Below are 17,402 nucleotides of genomic sequence, written 5' to 3'. Positions count from 1 at the left end.
TTTTTTTTTTAATTTGTGTATAATTGGTGGTAAGGTCCCCACTCTCATTTCTAATTTTAGTAATTTAAGTCTTCTTTTGTTCTTAACCCATTTATCTAAAGGTTTATCAATTTTGTTGATCTTTTTAAGAAACAACCTTTGGGTTCATATGTTTATTCTGTTGTTTTTCTATTCTCTTTTATTTATGTCTTCTCTAATTTTTATTACTTTCTTCTGCCAGCTTTTGCTTTAGTTTGCTCTTATTTTTTAGTTCCTTAAATTTTGAAGTTAGATTTAATTTGAGATCTCTTTTTGCATTTTAACATAAGCATTTATAGCTATAAATATGTGCTTTAGTTCCATTTTGCTGGGTATCATAAATTTTGATATGCTGTATTTTCATTTTCTTTCACTCCTAAGTACATTCTAATTTCCCTTATGATTTTTCTGGTTCATTAGTTTTTTTAAAAGAGTGTTTTTAAATTTTGATAAGTATGTGAACTTTTCAGTTTTCTTTCTGTCATTGATATCTAATTCCACACCACCGTGATCAGAAAAGATATTTTGTGTGATATCTATCTTTTACAATATATTGATGGGGCACCTGGGTGACTCAGTAGGTTAAGCATCTGCCTTTGGCTCAAGTCATGATCCCAGGATCCTGGGATTGAACACTATAGCGGGTTTTCTGCTAAGTGGGGAGCCTGCTTCTCCATCTCCCTCTGCCTGTCGATCTCCCAGCTTGTGCTCTCTCTATCAAATGAATAAATAAAATCTTTCAAAAAATAAAATAAAATATATTGAGACTAAACTTGTAGCCTAACATATGGCCAATCCTGGAAAACATCTAATTTTTGCTTCTGAAAAATGTGTGTGCACTTGTTGGATATTCTGTACATGTATGTTACATCTAATTGGCTTATCATGTTGCTTAGTCCTCTTTTTTACTTAGTTATCTCCTGTCTGATTGTTCTATCCATTACTGAGCTTGGGGTATGGAAATCTCCAACTATTACTGTACAATTGTCTATTTTCCCTTTCAATTCTGTCCGTTTTTGCTTTATATATATTTTGATGGTATGTCACTAGGTACAAAAGTATTTTTAACTGTCATTTCTTCTTTAGTGAAACTTTGCTAATATATAATTCCTTCTTTATGTCTTTTAATCTTTTTTGATTTAAAGTCTATTTGCCTAATAGTACTATATCCACCCCTGCTTTCTAGTCATTGTTATTCACATGGAGTATGTTTTCTATCCCTTAAATTTCAAGCTACTTGTGTCTTTGGATCTAAAGTGATTTTCTTATACATAGTATATACTTGGATCATATGTTTTTACCCATTCTGCCAATTTCTGTCTTTTAACTGAAGATTTTAGTCCATTTATATTTCCTGTAGTTACTGTTAAGGAGTTATTTGCTTCTAGTGTTTTTCTATTTGCTTTCCATGTGTCTTATAGCTTTTTGTCTCTCATTTCCTGTCCTCTCTGTGTTTAGTTTATGATTTTGTAGTGAACTATTTGAATTCCTTTCTCACTTCCTTTTATATATATTCCATAGTGACTTTTCTTTTTGGTTACCATGGGACTTATATTTAGCATTCTAAAGTTATAATACTCTAATTTGAATTTATCCCAGCTCAATTTCAATAACATACAAAAATTCTGCCATTCATAGTTTTATCTTCATTCATTTTGGTTGTTGATATCACAAAATTAAATCTTTCTACATTCTATGCCCCTAAATTTAAGCTAACAACTCTTTTAAATGCATTGGTCTCTTGAATTATGCAGAAAACAAGACTTAGAGTTATAACCAAATTTATAATAATACTACCTTCTGATCAATGATTTTTTTTAAAGATTTTATTTATTGATTTATGAGAGACACAGAGATAGAGAGGCAGAGGCATAGGCAGAGGGAGAAGCAGGCTCCCTGACAGGAGCCTGACAAGATTCAATCCCAGGACTCTGGGATCACAATCTGAGCCAAAGCCAGAAGCTTAGCCACCGATTCATCCAGGTGCTCCTATTGATTGTTTTTTTTTTTTTTAATATATTATTTTCTTAACTCATGTAAAGCAATAAATATATTTATAAACTGTTACAATAATGTTGGTTTTTATAATTGTCCATGTATTTACCTTTACTTTATTTCTCCATGTGGCTTCAACTTCTTGTTTAGTGGTGTTTCATTTCACCTTGCAGGACTCACTTGAGTGTTTCTTGGAGAGGAGGTCTACTGGTAACTAATTCACTCAGCTTTTGTATATCTGGGAATATCCTAAGTTCCTCCTCACTATGAAGGACAGTTATGCTAAATATAGTATTGTTGCTGATATCGTCTTCTTTATTTTTTTTCCTTTTATCATTTTGAATATATTGGTCCACTGCCTGTGGTCTTTAATGTTTGTGATGATAAATCTCTTATTTTCTTTTTAAGAATCCCTTGTGTGTGATGATTTATTTTTCTCTTGCTGCTTTACAGACCCTCTCTTTGTTTTAGTCTTGTGGAAGTTTAATTATAATGTGTCTTTGTATGGATCTCTTTAAGTTTATCTTACTTAGAATTTGTTGACCCTCTTGGATGTTTGTACTCATGTCTTTCATCCCATTAGGATGTTTTCAGTCATTTCTTAAAAAATTCTTTCTTCTTCTTTCTCTCTTTTCTCTTTCCAAGAATCCTGCAATGCACATATTGGTTCATTGGATTTTGTTCCATAAATTTCTTAGGTTGTGTTCATTTTCTCCAGCTTTTTTTTTTTCCCTTTCTATTTCTACTTGAAAATTTCCATTGATGCATCTTCAAGCTTGCAGATTATTTCTTCTGCCTGTTCCAATCCCTTGAGTTCCTCTAGTAAAGTTTTCATTTTAGTTATTTTACTTTTCAATTACAAAATTTCTTTTCGGTTTCTTTTTAGGTTTTCCATCTCTTTATTGACTTTTCCATTTTGTTCATACATTATTTTATCAACCTTATCAACATTTTCCTTTAGTTCTGTGAGCATCTTTAAGGATTTGCTTTTGTCTTCATTTAGTATATCTCCCTTAAGATCTTTTTGGAGAAAGTTTCTGTTGATTTATTTTTCTTCTTTGAATGGATTATACTCTCCTATTTCTTGGTATTTGTCTTGTGTTTTTTGTTGTTGTTGAAAATTGGAAATTTCATTTAATAGTGTGGTAACTCTGGAAATCAGATTTCTTCCTTTCTCAGGTACTGTAGTTTCTGCTTATTGTTATTATTATTATTACTATTATTATTTTATTGATGTAGGTTGTCTTTACTCTATAACAATAAATCTTGTACAAAGAATCAGCCTGAGGTGTAAACTTAAGGTCTTCTCAGGTCTTTACTGGGCCTTTGCTTGGGCATGCATAGCCATTTTCTATTTCCCCCATATATATAGTTGTTTTTGAATGTTTTAGTCTTTAATGTCTTTTTATACAAAAAGGTAGAAATAAAAAGGGGTTAAAAGGGTACCAACCCATTAAATCCATGTCTGCATCTCTGTGATCAGAAGTAGCAAACAGCATAAGAACACAGGTGCCCAATATATGGAGGGCAAGGTCCTTTTCACTCACCTTCACTCCCCTTTCAGGAAAATATGCCTGGCTGCCTGCCATGTGGCTGGGATGGCGAATGGGTAGGTGCTAATGTGTAAAAGCTTAAAGTGTCAGAAATTAACCAGAATTTACTGTCTCAGCCTTCCCTTGGCAATTGTAAGCCTCCAACAGATGAGAGTTCCAAAATGGTTACATTGGAACGATTCTGTCATTGCAATTGTTACATGGGTCGGGAGATGGATTTCTTTTTTTTTTTTTTTTTAAGATTTATTTATTTATTCATTTAGAGAGAGTGAAGAGAGAGGCAGAGACACAGGCAGAGGGAGAAGCAGGCTCCCTGAATGGAAGCCCGATATGGGACTCGATCCTGGGTCTCCAGGATCACACCCCCGGCCGCAGGCGGCGCTAAACAGCTGCGCCACCAGGGCTGCCCAGAAGATGGATTTCTAATGTTTCCTACTCTGCTATCTTTCCAGAACTCTGAACACTACAGAATTTTTAGAGCATATACTCCTGCATTTATGTTTTAGGCACACTTTCTCAACATATGCAAACTATTCGAAGTAAGATTTTAAAAAATTTTATAGATAAATTAAATTTCAGTAGCATTAAATAGCATATTTATAGATTGTAGAATAGCATTGAAACCTATTCTTGGTAGCTCCGTGGATATAGTGCTTTATATTGTGTCATGAAATATATAGTGAATGAGGTCTGAGGAAGGTGAGGCAGAGGCTGCAATATGCTTCTTTGTTAAGGAAAAGAGCGTGGACAATTAAACATCTTGGGTAAAGCCCAGGCCTTCATGTAGAAAATGGAGAATTTCTTAAGGAGATGGCAATTTGGTAAAATTTCAAATAGTACAATATATGCAGATAATATAGAGCAGTTCTCAAGGGTGTGAACTAAATGGATACGAATCCATCATGTATTTGCTGATTTGATCTTAGAACATCATTTAGACTCTCAAAAATTTGGTATTATACCTATAAAATTAGTAATAGTAGTACCAATCTCATAAGAGTATTTTGAGATTTCAATGACTAAATGTGTGTATATCATTTAGTACAGAGTCTGATACACAGTAAACACCAAAGTTATTATTATCTAGCTCCTATTAATTCAAAAAACACTAAGTGTATAATAATGTGTTGAGAGGTTTGATATTTGACTGTCACTGTCATTTTGAACTTAGCACTTTAAGAGTAAATATTTTAGGTTTTATTTTATTAAATATTAATGCTTTTATCCTAAGGGTCCTTTAGAAGTGATTTTATTCCTTTCTGATTGGAAAGTATTTGCATATCTCATCACATGAATTTGTTAATTTGAACCCTATTTCCAGAAAATGAGCATCTTTGAATAATATGGTATTTGAAGTTCTTCTTGCGTATATACATACATGCAATTTTTGAATCAACAGTTGTTGCTTGTTCTCATTTGAGTGCGTGAGTTTTCTAGGGCTGCTGTAACAGTGGTATAAATTGAGTGGCTTCAACAATAGGATGTATTGCCTGATAGCTCTGGAGTCTAGAAGCTGGAGATCAAGGCATTGATATGTCCATATTCCTTTTTATGGATCCAAGGAAAGATCTGTTCCAGAACTCTCCAACTTCTCTGGTGGTTTCCTGGCAATCTTTGGTGTTCTTTGGCTTATAGGCATATCACGCTGATCTCTGTATTCACGTTTATGAGGCATTCTCCCATGTGCATGGTTATGTCTAAATTTATTCTTTTTATATAGACACCAGTCATATTGAATTAGAGACCTATCCTACCCTGGTATGACCTCATATTAATTAATTATATCTAATAATAACCCTACTTCCAAATGAGTTCATATTCTGTGGTACTTGGGGTTTAAGACTTCAATGCATGAATTTGAGGAGATAAAATTCAATCCATATGGGTGGTTTTCCTTTATTTGATATACAGACACCTGAACATGCACATAATGTTAAACACAAACACACACATGTGAGCATATACATTCATAACCTTACCATTGCATTACAGGCTGCTAGACTAAACTCCCTGAAAGTGATTTTCTGCCTTATTCAGGAGTGATCACAGCTCCAGTTTATCATTACTTAGTGGTATCTAGCAGATTGTTCCAAAGCAGCATATGCTGTGAATACCAAAAATCTCAAGAGGATGAGAGGTACGAAGAATAGATATTAACAGGTCCAACTATTAGAGAGAAATATGTAGAGAATAAATAATTGCACTTGTGTAGTTTGGTCCCCTGTAACTAAGGATGACAGTTTTGTTGCTCTTGTTCATTACTAGTGGGGTGGATCCTAAGCATGTGTACATACAATGTAAGAAAGATGTCAGGGAGGATCCCTCTGCTCCAGATCCCTTCTCCTGTTCTGTGCTAAGTCCATATTAGCATGGAAGGACCTGAAGCAGCCTTCTGACAGTTACCCAGTTGAGTTCAGTTCATTTTGGAACCAACTGATGAACAGGTCAGCTACTTGATGGTGGACCTGGAGAAGCCTGGCTGTCTGAACCACCCATTCAACCACAGATATGTTATTTTATTGTCATTGACAACACAAATGCAATTGTGGGCTTGGTCTAGGCTTTCATTCTCATTCTATATTTGGAAATTATGTTATATCAGGAATTCTTAACCCTCTTTATAAACCCAAAGATTTATTTACAGATGACTTGGAAGGCATTCCTTTCTCAAGTATGTCATATTTGCAATGTTGTAGGACAGCCTACTTGGGCCAGTTATATTTAACATTTTGTGTCTTCATTTTCTCAGCTTTAAAATGTCAAGAGTTGACTGTACAAACTTGGCATTATTCTGGTTCAACATTTCCATGTGCTTAGGGCAATCACTACAGCAAATGTACCTTGTGACTCAAGCCAAGAACATAACACATCTTTCATTAACAAACTTTATATTTACATTACTATTTTAAATTATCATATATTTGCAGTGGTTACTGGTTTAATCAACCCTTATATAGGACTGTAAAGAGCTATGATAAGGAAGAGAAATACAATAACAACTAAATATCCTCATTGTATTCTTGTTATTTGATATGTCTTTTCATATACATTATCTCATTTAGCCATTAAAACAACTGGGCAAAATGAGTGCTGTTTGACCTCAGTTCATACAGCAAGAAACTGAGTGTCAGGACTAATTAATGACCCATGGCAGAGATGGGATTAAAATCCACAACTAAAAGCCATTTAAACTTCTTGTGTTATATTACACTTAAGAGTCTTTTTGTTCTGAGTTTTGATCTAGCATATGGTAGATATTGCTAAACCCAGGTTATATGTAAGTAAACAAATATAATTTTAGAGCACATGTTAATAAAGTACTACAGCCCAGACCATATTCTTCTCCTAATTAATATAGGAACAATTCGTATCTATTGCTAACTGCACTAAATGTAACATAGCTTTTACTGTATTAAGGTAAAATGATGTTTGAAAGAATTGTCTTCAAAGTCCTCAAATAAAGAACATGATTTGTTTTCTTTCTAACAGCCAAAGCTGAAATCAGGCCTATTAACAACAAGAACAAAAAGCTAACAGCAGAGTTTTGGTAAACAATATATTCCTTAAAATGTGTTTATGAGAACAGATGTGTTTAGAGAGGATAAAGCAACCCAGTTTCATATCTGACATGATGCAAATATGTCACTCTCAACTTAGGCACTTGGATCCAGTTATTGAGAATCATTTAGTTCTCTTTTTATTGGGTTATATAAAAGCAAAGGACCTTGATTTATGTCTGGTTTAAACAAAGAGAAATGGAGGAGGCAGATTGTCAAGAGGGAAAGTTGTTGGAAGAGATGGTACTTGACAGTGAGAGGCTGACCAGGAAGGCAGTTGCCACACCCACAGGAGGCCATCATGCAGAGGGAACAGTAAGTTTAGTTCTAAGTGGCTCATTTTCCATTTGCATAAAAAAATAAAATAAAAACTTGTCATGTCGTCAGGGACTGTCTGGACTCTGAACATTGGAAATACATTAGGCTAGGAAGGAACCCAATGAGTGCCCTTGGGGTGTTTTCTGACTGGGTTGCATCTGGGACACAGTTGACCCTTCAGGCTGAGAGCATTGGTCCTTCAACTGAGTCATCTGTCACCTCCTCCCCTGAGCTCTGAACTTTGTGGCTCTGATTTTTACATGTGGTCATCAAATTAATGAGGTCAAGGGCCTGTTGATGCAATCTGGGATACTCCCTTTCCAAGGTATGAGAGCTTGAGTAAATCACTTGATGCCATTGACTTTAGTTTCCATATCAGTAAAACAGGCATAATAACAGAGATCAACTCATATTTTAATTGACTGGGAACATTAAAATTCTTATAAGCTTCCTTGATTGCAGTTGTTGAATGAGAGATATTTCTGGAGTGCCTGGATGGTTCAGTTGGTTAAGTGTCTGACTCTTGGTTTTGGCTCAGGTCATGATCTCAGGGTCCTGGGGTGGAGCTTCATGTTGGGCTCCCACTCAGCAGAGAGTTTGCTTGAGATTCTCTCTCTCCCTCTCCACCTGCCTCTCTCCCCGTGCTTTCTCTTTCTCTCAAATAATAAGTAAATAAATATTTTTTAAAAAGATATTTATGATAATGGTGTAGTCCATAGTCATAGCCATAGTCCAAATACAGGGTGAAACCCTCAGCTGGGTGATGAGCTGCTGGGGAAAATCACATAAGCATTCTCAATAGCTTCACTTTAAAACTGTAGTAGAAGTTAAAATGGGTACTTGTATATGGCATTGTCTGTATTCCTAGAAGGATCATCTTTCATTTCTGGTAAATATTGTATAGCACCTATCTTTATAGGAATGCCATACCATTCCTTCTACCCCCACTCTCAAGTATGATGTTGTTCAAATGGCACTGAGAGGAAAAAAGAATTGACAAAAACAAAATACCTCATTTTCCTATAACCAACCAGTTGTCTCACATCTACTCAGCTTTATTTTCTTAACCCCTATGCAAAGAAAGGATTGTCTCTCTATCAAAGGTCAGTTCCCTCACATCTAGGACCTGTGTTTCAACTCTTCTTGCTGTGCTTTGTTAACCTGTTTCTCTTGAAATACAAGCAACTAAATTTATGCTGAATCATTTCCATTAGCAATAGATATGTTCTGGTACATTCTATATTTAAAATAAAAAAGAAACAAATAATTCTCTTTTCCCCTCTCTCATTTGGTTACTCCTGTATTTGTCTGCTTCAAATTCATGGAAATAGGCTATTTTTTTTAAGATTTATTTATTTATTTATTTATGATAGACAGAGAGAGGGAGAGGCAGAGACACAGGAGGAGGGAAAAACAGGCTCCATGCCAGGAGCCTGACGCAGGACTCGATCCTGGGACTCCAGGATTGCGCCCTGGGCCAAAGGCAGGCACTAAACTGCTGAGCCACCCAGGGACTCCCGGAAATAGTCTTAAAAGTAGTTTATCTTCACACTTTCTACTTCCTGCTAAACCCCCTCCAATAGGCTTCTTCCTTCACCATCGCATCACTTCTCTAAGCAGTAAATGTACAGGCCAAATCTATGGTGGGCTTTGGTGCTACAGTTGTGAGTAACAGAGTCTTTGATTTTCTTTTCATGGCACTTACATCGTCTAGTTTTTAAAAAGACAAAAGCAAGTAATCACACAAGTTACAGAAGATACTAACAGAGAAAAACTGATTAATATGAATAATAATTGAGGTTCTTCTGGGAAAACCTAAAGGGCCTGTGGGAAAAGTTCATGGATCCTCATGGCAAGGAAACATGAGGCTCTCTGAGGAAGTTTAGGACAGACCCTATAGATGGCGTGAGCATTTTGAAAAGCAGGACATATTAATTTCACAGTTTAATTATAAACATTTATATTATTTTCTAAAATGATTTTTGCATAGCATTGGCATGTAAAATTTGAGATGCTTCTGAGATATCTAAGTAGAAATCTCTCCTTGAAGCATACATGATTCCAAAGCACATTATTTCACTTTGATAACAATGATCAGAGTCTTACACTTATAGATTCTATTTAATGGAATGTTTTTGATCATCTAGGGTGATTATATGGAGAGACTAGAAAAAGAAAAAGGAAACAGAACAAGACTGAATTCTGTGGAACATGGTCTGTAGCTATCCTTCAGAGAAGGAAATTCTAGGGAAGAAGAGTTGGTGAAGAAGGATAAAACACATGTGTGTAGTTCTAAATGAAAGACAAGAAAGGAAAAGGCTTCATGAAGGGAGCTTATGTTAGCAGTGTTGACATTTGGCATGAGGTTACTACAGGGTTAGAAAAATAACCCTTGGATGTCACCATCTGAGTTTTGGGGTCTCCATCAAGAATAGTTTGAGTTGGGGCAGGAACACTCCATTTTCCTGTCTTAGAGGCTAGAGCATTCTTTCTTTACTGCTTCCAATGTCCACTGATGAATTTTAGGAGATATAACAATTCTTTCAAAGTGAAATAAGATCAATATCACTGCATATTCTATGCTTTCATGAAATCTAGGTATCAGTACCCCAATCTAAGAATATAAGATGTAAAGAACTTGAAAACTGAGATTCATCAGGATAAGACAGAACAGTCTAGGAAAAGCCCCTGAGCCCTCACAGCAAGGACACATTTGGTTCCTGGGTTAGGTTCCAGATCATTCTTGAAGATAAGGACAATTCTCAGTTTAGTAGAGAAAATTCAACTCAGACTGTCTCAAGAAAAAAGTGCTCCTAAAACAGAACCTAGCACAGTGCTTGGTTTGTAGTAGATGTGCAATAAACAATAGGTAGTAATTAATTCTCCCTTGTAATTATGCTTAGTCCTAGCTAGTTGGGCACCCTAGGGAACCCTCACCCAAAAGGAGCTATTTTGGTGACTGAGAACTAAGATTTTCTGATAGTAGAAACTAAGACCTAACTCTACCATATTATTATTGACTTTTGTAGAACTCAGGGATGATTTGCCCTATGAGATTATGAATTTTATTATTTATTGAATTACCAAAACACTTAGTTATGGTACTAGGTGTTCTTCATTATAATTTAACAGTTAAAACTACTCCAAATGTATGGAGCATTTACTTATCTTAATTTTTGGACATGGAAATGGAGGCCCTGAAAATTTAAGTAATGGCTTAGTCAATATCGGATATTCACTAATAGATTTTGTATTCTAACTGAGTTCTTCCGAACTTCTAGGTTCTAAGGGAGTGGTGAATTAGCCTTACAATACTGATATTACTTGAGTATCACAGGATAGATATAATAGTGTTTTTCTCCTTGTATTCAAGGTTGTTTCTCTTTTTATCTTCAAATGTCCTCTAATCTTGAATTATGTTAAGGGGCTCAGCTATGGAAGCCCAAGGCACCTTGTTGACCTTCCTGACTACTTCCTACATTACTGGAAGAAGGCAGAGAGGTAAAGTAATAGAATAAGATACTTTTGTAACATTGGACAATTCTGGAAAATTGAGACATGGGATCTGTGATCAGAACAAAATACAATATATGGCCAATGACTAAAATACAACAGTTTTGTAGAAAATGACATCTGAAAACTCAGATTATACCAAAAGAAACCTTTCTTCCATGATGTTAAATGGCTTCACCTTAAATTTCTCCTTGTAGTCCTGTATTGCCTAAAATGGAGGAAATCGTTTAAGGAATCTTTAAACACTTTTAGGTTAATAATCCTTTACATGTTTAGCAGGATCTTTCACAAACGTAGGAATAGGAATGCCCTATCTGAATGAGGCTATGGAAAACAGGGCCTGCTCAGTTGACATTTCTGGTAGGAGAGGCTGGAGGTAATAATGTTATTAGAGCACATGTTACTGTTATAAAGTGGGATCCACGAGAAGAGAAAGATGACTGGCTGACTGATACAGGTCATGATACTTTTAATAGGCCCTGAAAAAGAGAGTCACAAGACCAATTCACTGTATTATTTTCATAAAAGTGAAACTGTAGAAGGAGGTGAGGCCGGGAAGGTCTGACATAAACTGTTTCTAACATTAAGAATACTTGCATTAGAAGGGGCTTTATTTGGACTGCATTTTAAACTCATCATTTAGTTGATGTCTACCCCATTTTCTGCATATGCTGAAGAATTCCTGCTGCCCCTCTCTGATAGCTTGAGGAACTTTGTACAAGGTGTAGTGTCTCTCCTGGAAACACAGAACAGTCCAAACCCACTCCATCTGCCAGCATGAAAACTGAAGCTCAGAGAAGTGAACTGATAGGCTCAGAGCATCCTTGCCCATTGTATCAGTTCCTAGGGTGGCCATAAAAATAATGCCACAAATTTGGTGCCTTGAAATAAGAGGAACTTAGTCTCTCATAGTTTTGGAGGCTAGAAGTCCAAGATCAAAATGTGAGCAGTGCCATGCTCCCTGCAGAGCTCTGGGGAATAATCCTTCCTTGTCTTTTCCAGCTTCTGGTGGCACCTTGACATTCTGTGGCTTGTGACAGCATATGTCCAATCTCTGCCTCCATCTTCATGTGGCCTTGTTTCTGCCTCTACTCTACTTTCTATAAGGTAAGGATAGTGTTCATTGAATTTCATTTCAAGATACTTAACTAATTACATCTGCAAAGACCCTATTTCCAAATAAGGTTACATTCTGCGGTTGTGAGTGAACATGCATTTAGGGGAAACTATGCAACCTCCTATCCCCATCCATGAAGCTGGCAATTGCTAACTTGTAGAATCTTTACCATGACTGAGAAACTTCCATGTAAAATGTTTGATAAAACTTAAGTGGTCACTAAATTATTTGTTTTAGGGATACCACTATAATTATCTTCATTCATGACCAAGATTGGTCATTTTCTTAAATATATGTTTAATGCCTACTCTGTTTTGGACATCGAGTATATAAGGAAGCTGCAATATATAAACAGAAATGATTATTATTCTATCTAGTAGGCTGTGTGTGACCACTTACATGTGGATTATTTTTTATAAATACAGTACAGAACTGTAAATATATTTTCCTTGTAATTTTCTGAATAACATTTTTTTCTAGCTTCCTTTACTATAAGAATACAATCTTAGAATACATATGACATACAAAATATGTATTAATTGACTATTTTATGTCAATTAAAGCTTCTAGTCAACAGTAGGCTATTCATAGTTGAGTTTTGGGGGAGTCAAAATTTATACACAGACTTTTGACTGTGTGTGTGGCGTTGGTGCCCATAACCCTTGCATTGTTCAAGAGTCAACTGTATACAGGTCAATGAACTATACATATTTAGTAACATAGTACATGAAACCTAATGTGTTACATAATAATGTGCTTATATGGTGAGGGTTACAGGAATTTTGCTTCTTTTTTTCCTTTTTCTGATTAATTAAATCAGAATAAATTTTAATAAATTAAATCTGATAATTTAAAGATCATCTATTTGGTTATGAAAAAAAATTAAACTTTCAACCAATGATGAGGAAAGGTGAAAATAATCCTTGAAGATCTGAAAACTATGAATCCTGAAGAATGCAGTTGAGAAATACTTGTAGTGGGGAGACTTTGTCAATTGCCAGGAGACAAAGACAAGAGAAATATCAAGCTCTCTGGGTGCTGTGTTCTCTGAGGGCACCTGCCTTCATAAGCAAGATTGATTCTGGCTTGCTGGCAGTCATCACACTGTCCAATATTGAAAAGCCCCTCCTCCCTGCTCTGCCTCCAGCACCACATCGATTCTGGATATCTTTGGATGGTCTTGGACTCTTCCCAGCCTCCACTCAGCCTCTGCAACCCTCCCAACTCTACTTTACTTCCACAGGCCACATTAAGTCCAAATTAAGGAAATCCTTTAGGCAGAACTTTTTCAAAGAGTTGAAGCCAAAATAAAAGTCAATGAATTCCAGCAAAGGCAAAAGACCTCCAGATAGATGTTTTGCCCTTTTTTATTCATTGAGCTCATGCAGTTTTTATTTTCCCTTTGTAAAACTCTCTGTTCCACCACTGTTTCAAAATTAATTTTGACCTTCTGGCAACATTTTAATTTCACATGCCCCAGTAGATTCTCTTTGTTCCAATGCATATTCTATATGTTCATTATTCTTTTTAGAAAATGGCGTCATTGTGCTCAACATAAGTATTAATTACATGCCTAATTACACTGACTGCACATCGAGGCAGGAGCCTGGTACAAAGGAAGCAGGGCTGGTCTATGGGGGACAGAGTTGGGTTTAGGATGAACCCTGCTATTACTGGCCTTGACCCAATCTGGAATTCTGTCCCCACCACAGGCTTAGCCAGTCACCTGCCTGTCTCAGTCACATTTTCACATGTCCTTGCAATGAGGTGACAGTGACTTTTAGGGTTTGGGGAAGATTTGGAGATGATATTGCTAGAGTAAGTGCAAAATGCTCACCCAGAATATATAATGAATGGTTGCTATTATTACTAATGATAATACCTCTTGACACTTACTAGAAATAAAGTTCTAGTATTCTCCATACTCAGAATCATTTATGTGTTGTATCTTCAAGAAGGTTCAAGACTGGAAGAGGAGGTGGCTTTTCTCCATCTTCAGTAACAAAATCCAAAGTCCTCCCCATGCTTCAGAGGACACCATGCAATCTGGTCCCAATGTCAGCTCTCAGACCTCCTTCCTGGGCCTCATGGATCACACTTCTGTCTTACTGGCCTGCATGCTGTTCTGTACACATTTCACTGATTGTGCATTTGCTTTTCATTCTGCTTGGACTGCCTGCACATCTAGAATTCCCCACCCTTGCATGACTTACATCTTCCCAATATTCACTGCCTCAGAAAGCCTTTTTCTGACTATATTACTAAGATATCCCTTCATTTCCAGGCGCCGTGTGTCACAATATCACACTCTGTACTCTACAGGACTTGTTTCTATCTGAAATTTCCTTTCCCATTATTTCTTGACTTTCTTCTCCTTCCTCCAACTTGAATGAAAGTTCCACAAAAGTGGAGATCTTGCTGGTCTTCTTTAAAAAGTGTGTGTGGACAAGTGATGCTCAATCATTATTAAATGGATATAAATTGAGTATGAATGAATGAGTGAAAATTATATATATATTTGTATAATGTTTATATATTATATATTATGTTATAATATATAAAATTATATTATTTTTAATTTTATATATTATATATTATTACAGCATGGGAGCTAGAAAAGAGATTTATATAGTATATTTTATATATATCAGATAATAGACATATATAATGCAACACATATATATATCATATATATTATATTTTTATATACATATAAGAATATATGAATATAATATGAATATAAGAATTATATTCTTATAGCAAAGGAAGCTAGAAAAAAGAAAATGTTATCTATGTATTTCATAAATAAATATATATATTTTTTCTATAGACGTGGTGGGTATAAAAGATGGCTTCAAGAAAAATTTTCTTTTTGAGCTGGGCTTTGATGATCGATGATTAGGAAAACAACAAATGTGGAATACAGGGGATTCTAGATGAAGAGAAGAATGTGAGCATGAGGTCAGGGGCCCCCTTATATGGATGTCTTCTGAACATCAAAATCCTAATGTGTCTGAAACTGGTCCTCCAGCAGCTTGTCCTATCTCAGCAGATGTGTGTCTTAATTCTCAGGCCAAAGACCTTGTTCTCACCCTTGGCTTTTCCCTTACAGCTCAAGTCCAAGCAAAATACCTTTAGATCTTGGCGATTGCAAACTACATTCACTGCTACCACTCCAGTTGCCAGTGCTCTCAGATTACTGCAGTAGTTGTTTTTTTACAAATCTCCTGTTCCTACTATCTATTCCCAACAGGGCAACCAGATTGAACCTTTAAAATGAAACTCGTCTCATGGACTCCATGGACCACTCACCTCATTTAGAGTCAGAGTAGATGCTAAGTCTACCAGCCCACTCCTTTCCCATCTTCTCTCTGTCTCACACTTCTCATCCACTTGCTGTACCTTGCACACACCAGTCACATAATAGCCATAGGCATAGATCTTTCCTAAACCTAGAAATTTCTTTCCTCAAAACCTCAGTGACCCCCTTACCTCTGAAGCCTCTACCCCATTATAGCTTCTCAATGAGGTGACCCTATTTAATTCCATCATCTGCCTCCTCTGAGTCCTGAGACCCCCTTGCCTTGTTTCTCATTTTTTGTTTTTTGCCTGGCATACATAGAACTTCCCAGAGTGCCATACATTTTATTCATTTATGAAGTTCATTGTGTTTATTGTCTATCTTTCATAAATAGAACATCATGGACAGGCAGCAAACACATGGTCTTTTTTTTTTTTTTAAGATTTTATTTATTTATTCATGAGAGACACAGAGAGGCGGAGACATAGGCAGAGGGAGAAGCAGGCTCCCTGCAGGGAGGCCGATGTGGGACACGATCCCAGGACCTGAGATCATGACCTGAGCCAAAGGCAAATATCTGCTCAACCACTGAGCCACCCAGGTGCTCACACATGGTCTTTATCCTCAAGGAGCTCATGGTTTATTAGGGGAGTTAAGACTCATTAATAAGTCATAGTTAGCTGATATGAAAATTGCATTAATAATTATGCACAATTTATTGAGGGACATATTAACTGCTAGGTTTCATGGTAAAGCTTTGCCATAACTAGATGCATGAAAAATGGCCAGCAGTTTGCAAGGCAGTAGAGGATGAGACATCCATTCTAAAAAAAAAATAAAATAAAAGAAAGAAAGAAAAACAGAAAAAGGAAATGACAACGTCTACAAATGCATGGATGCATGGAGATGAGAGGACTGATCTTGCCAGATGGTCCAGTCACTTGTAGGTCTTACTTATGGCCTGTTCCTCAGCCACCAGATGGACCCCTGGGAATTCAGTTCTGTGAGTTTCTCCAACATCACCCTGTGAGGCCTGGGACTTACAAGAGAAGGGTGGTAATGAGTAGACAAAATCAAGTTCTCCCATTTTATTAGCTGTGTGACTTTGGGTGTGTATCCTAACCTCTCTATACCTTAGTATCTACACGCATCTGACAGGAAAATAACACTAACTCTATCATTGGTTTGTCGTGAAGATAAATTGTGTAAATGTATGCAACGTTCTTAGAACAAAGCCTGGTGTATAGTGCCATATGCCATCAGCTATTATTATGATGATGTACACTTCAACCACAAAAATCACACTTTTACCAAATTTCTGCCCTGTTTATACATTCAGCTATCATGTATGAGGTCTTTTGAAGAAATGTTTACATAAATTTTATTTAAAATTTGAAGATAACTCTTATAGGTCCATTCCTTCAGCAAATATGTAGTGTCTATTTTGACCCAGGAATTATGTTCAGGATTGAGTGGAAATGAATTTAGCAAATCCCTCTGCCCTCGTGGACTTTGCTTTGAATAGAGAAACTAAAAAATTTATACAGCTAAACAAGTGCACATCCATATTGTGTATATATATATACACATATATACATATTTACATATGATACATTGAATCATGCTAGATACTTCAGTGAAACTATAAAGCAGAACACTAGACTAAAGGATTATTGTGACTGAATTCAGAATGGCAGGATGAGCAAGTGATGTCTGGGAGGAGTTGGGAAGCAGGTGAGAAAATGAAGCTGCAGATTCCTGGGAAAGCAGATCCTGCATGTGTGGGGAGCTGGGAGGGGATCAAGGAAAGCCCAGAGGAATGAGTGAAGAACAGGGTCGGGGAGGGTCTTGTGGTTCAAGGGAAGGAGCTGGGCCGACCAGGTATTACTGGCAGGTTGAAGGACGCAGGCTTCAGTGCTGCAGGACAAAGGCATGGGGCATTTGGCATAGGATGACAAGATCTGACTTATATTTATCTGCCTGCCAGCTAAGCATGGACAACTGGAGCCACAAAGGCTAGGATGGAAGGT

The 17,402-nt window shown here is 36.4% G+C and overlaps 2 long non-coding RNA genes across 9 annotated transcripts in view; one reads left to right on the top strand and one right to left on the bottom strand.

Moving 5' to 3' along the window:
* Positions 1–3,714, bottom strand: part of LOC112647630 (uncharacterized) — an 87,105-nt gene extending 83,391 nt beyond the window's left edge. For all 8 annotated transcript variants that reach the window (XR_007403934.1, XR_007403933.1, XR_004807067.2 and 5 more), the window contains exon 1: positions 3,561–3,714. This is a non-coding gene — a long non-coding RNA (uncharacterized LOC112647630). The remainder of the gene's footprint in view (positions 1–3,560) is intronic.
* Positions 3,715–3,834: 120 nt separating this feature from the next.
* On the top strand, positions 3,835–15,670 carry LOC112647657 (uncharacterized). The gene is made up of 3 exons (XR_003128412.2): positions 3,835–4,105; positions 11,957–12,061; positions 15,184–15,670. It is a non-coding gene; the product is annotated as an uncharacterized LOC112647657 (long non-coding RNA).
* The last annotated feature ends 1,732 nt before the right edge of the window (positions 15,671–17,402 follow it).

Source organism: Canis lupus, chromosome 19, assembly GCF_003254725.2.
Source record: "Canis lupus dingo isolate Sandy chromosome 19, ASM325472v2, whole genome shotgun sequence".
Classification (NCBI taxonomy): Eukaryota; Metazoa; Chordata; class Mammalia; order Carnivora; family Canidae; genus Canis; species Canis lupus.
This window is presented reverse-complemented; position numbering and strand designations above follow the sequence as displayed.